The following is a 3,918-nucleotide window of genomic DNA, read 5'->3' on the forward strand; positions in this document are numbered from 1 at the left end:
GTTATGCTGCTTTGATTTTGGTTGTTTTTCTTTTAAAGTGTCGTAATCAGTCTGAAAATGTGCATCTTCATCTAAAAACGTCGCAGTCACTAATTTTCTCCATCTGTTTAACAAAAGCACTCAGTTTTTCTAGCTTCTTCTGATCATCTGGGTCTATTAAGGGTGAAATTTTAGGAACAAAATGTTTTGTATATATGTGTGTGTATATTTTGCACTGGATTTGTTCAATATGTACAGTGATAAAGTAAATGAAGTAATTTTAGACATTAGTTTACCTATTGAGCATTTCAGTAGGCTATTTTTTTTTAAAAAGTATTTGTCCCTTTAAATTAATTCCCTAACTAAGCTGTCAATATGAAACAAAAATGATTTTAAGTTAGAATAACAAATAATTCTGCAAATGCAAGTGCTTTCATCAGTGGGCCATGGGCTGAAATGAAAGATTTTTTAAAAAGTAAAAATGTAAAGACTTCTGGGGCAAGAAACCCTCAGGGGGCATCCTGACTCAAAGTACAATTTACATAGATTATTTAGTAGTAATATGTGACTTTTTATTGTTTATATTTGTATATAGTAGTGGTATAGTTTTGTGTTTTCAACAGTATGCTAGCATATTAGCTAGCAAGCTAGAATCAGCCAACGTTTTTATTAAGCTTGCTGGAGGAAGACATCCTGAAAAAAAACAGTCAGCCTGAGGTGAGGCTAAAGGGCTTCTACATAATCGCGGATTATTGATTATAGTTTGTTTTATTTAGTGAGATAGCTTGTTTTGAGCTTGGGGGGTTCTAGCCCAGGTCTAGATTTTCATTTTCATTTTTGTGCTATAACAACAAAATTGACAACTCTACCAATTTTTGTCTCCCAACAATGTGTTTGCTAATTCCTCATCATCCTGCACATGCAAAAACATAAAAATATTTTTCAATTTTATAGTAAATTGACTTTCTTCTTAAGGGGTCCATCTTTTCCCATCTTACTGGCAGTAAAAGTACTTCCTCTGCCATACTCTTACTTTAGGCATATTTTATTTTAATATAATATATTCAATATTGTGGATTTTTTTTTTGTAAATTAATGCAGTCATTTACAAACTGTTGTGAAGTTTAAATGATCATATTTAATGTGGTTCATTTCTGTGAATTTTGGCCATAGTGGAGCGGTACATGGGAACATAAAATGGAAAAAACTCAAATTTGTACTTAAGTACAAAAGGCTACTAAAGAAAATACTCTTAGTTACACTCTAGCATTGTTTGTTTTCAAAAACAAACAAACAAAAAAACATTAGAATTGTCAGTAGAACTGAAACAAGTGGACAAACTCCAGTCTCATTTCTACACCAGCCTTTGGAGAGGTAAGATAACTTTTACTGCAGACCTTACTACTTTATTTACTGACCTTTTTATGGTTAATTGTGTCAAAGGACGAGTACATTTACTTTTAGCACATTTTTCTGTCAAGTAATTTACTTTTTTCATTAGTTACATTCTAAATACATCTACAGGGAGATGTGCTGTAACCATGAGATAAAAATTCACTTTTTTTCTAGCAAAACAAAATTTTAATTTGTTAACTCTGATTTACTTGTTGCTTAAATTGCATGTGTTAAAGATAGATAGATAGCATTTGTAGTGTTTCTTTGATTTAGAGGAGACTATACATAAATTTAAAGATTTGCAGTTCATGCAGTTGTGACCCTCTGCAGTTTCTTTGACAGATGAAATTAATTTTTAATATTATTTAAACAGTATTTTGCTGAATATGCTGAATATGAGTCCTCTCTTTGTTTATTCTGTCTATAGTTTACTTATCACATAAAAAGATTCTCATCATGTTCAAGAAAAAGCTTGTCTTGAACCAATTGTGGAAAACAAAGATTTCATAGTAGCATAGAGATTAATGTTTTGAACTTTCTGACGATTATCACCTATATTATATTGATTATTGTTATAATCATTTTATATTATTTTTATATAACCACATTTGATAGCGCTCAGCTCAGCTATTATCAGTTGTTGCACCAACTGCATTAGTTGCAACAATATCATGTTAATGAAGAGAATGATTTTAGATTTTCTTTAGTGTTTAGTATAATTAGGTTTTTTTTTGATGGACCTGCTTTTCAAAATTAGCTTTTGTTCATTTTACTTGCACAGTGAAATAACCCTAAGAAATATTTATCGATTAATTTTACTTTGGTAATTATATTTCTGTTAAATCATTGGGGATTAATACAGTTTTATCATTTCTTAACTCAGAGTTTAGTGGAGGTAGAAAGTCAGTTAAGAATTTACTCAGTTTGCTGGTTGAAAAAGAAATGTAATTTCCAGTGAAATAATTGCTGTGTGTCTTTATGTCTGCAGTTTTCCTTACGTCATTGTCGAATAAGCCAGTGAGAGAATGTTTAGATCCGTCTTTGGACTAAACCCCAATCCATCTCCCAAACCGTGGTCTTCAGGAGAGAAGTACTCCTCTCCTGAGAAAAAGAAGAAACGAAGGGTTGTGAGACCTTCCTCTCCTGGAGACCTTGACCCTTCCACCACCTCAAGGGTACATGAAAGACGGGGTGAGATACCTTTGTTTTGTGGAGATACCAACCCTTCTACCATGATTGAGCGCGGACAAAGGGGTGAGAGTCCTGTGCTGTGGGAAAAAATCAAGCCTCCAACCACCGGGAGGCAACGGGGACAAATGGGTGATGGCCCTTCGTCCTCTGAAGACGAGCCTTTGACCATTAGAGGACAGCATGGAAAAAGGGGTGAGATACCTTTATTTATTTTTTTCAAATTTTATTTTTAGTTATACTAGAACGAAATTAACAGTAACATTTGGTGTGTATGGTGTGTCATAGTTAAAACTGTTTCCCGTTCAGCAGAACAAATACATATCACATTTCAAAATAAAAGGACTAAAAACAACTGAAAGAGACAAGACAACAGATAGATAGGCAGATACTTAAACATCACATACTAGAGGTCTTAAATGGAGTGAGCAAGATGGTATTTGAGTTTTGAATCAGTAGTTGCAGCTAAGTCCTTGCGTTAGATAGTGTTTGCATGTTTGTTTGAAATGAATAATAGAGGTTATTGCTTTAATGTGGGATGAAATCTCAGTTTGAAAAAATTATCTCTGGCTATAACTGTTTTAAATAAAAATGAATAGATAAAAATAGCTAACTGAGGTTTTCCAAACTAAAAGTTCCTACCATGCCAACGCTTTCTTTGCACTTGTTAATTCATTCATTTTATAGGCGATGATTGAAAGTAAAGTGCCAGTACAGATAATCAGTTAAAATGCCAAATATCGGCCACAATAATCGGCCAGTCCAATAATCTGTCGATACCTTTTAGTAAGGTTCTGAATGCGATGCTGATAAGTCAGTTGACAGTCGAGGAATACTTCAAGATATTTGTATGTTTCTTGGATGGTTAGTGTTTGATCTGCAACGTGAATAGGGTCAGACATCGATAATAATTTTTAGGAGAGTGAAAATTATACCTTCCTCTACTGCAGACAAGATGCCTTCATACACTAGAAGGCAGAAAGGACAAGGAGGTGAGAGCATTTCATCCTCTGATGAGTCTTCGTCCACCAGAAAGCAGCTAAGACGAAGGCCTTCTTCTCCCCGCAAGGCGCCCAAAGTGAGGATGATAGAAGTAAGATCTTGGTCACCTGCCTTATCCTCCCACTCCTCTGATTTCTACGAACCAGAGCCTGAAAGGTCTCCTTCTTTGGGAAACTTTGGCCGTGCTATGTTCGATGAGTCACATCAGATTCAGGAGAAGGACATAGACAGATGGGCGGCTGAAGAGGAACAAAGACAGGAGCGGGAGAGGAGATGGTGGAGGAGAAAGGAAGAAAGGGAAGAAGAGGATAGGTGGTTGGACAAGATAAGAGATTACCTGGAATGGAGACCAGG

Source organism: Plectropomus leopardus, chromosome 19 (genome assembly GCF_008729295.1).
Source record: "Plectropomus leopardus isolate mb chromosome 19, YSFRI_Pleo_2.0, whole genome shotgun sequence".
In the NCBI taxonomy this organism is placed as follows: Eukaryota; Metazoa; Chordata; class Actinopteri; order Perciformes; family Serranidae; genus Plectropomus; species Plectropomus leopardus.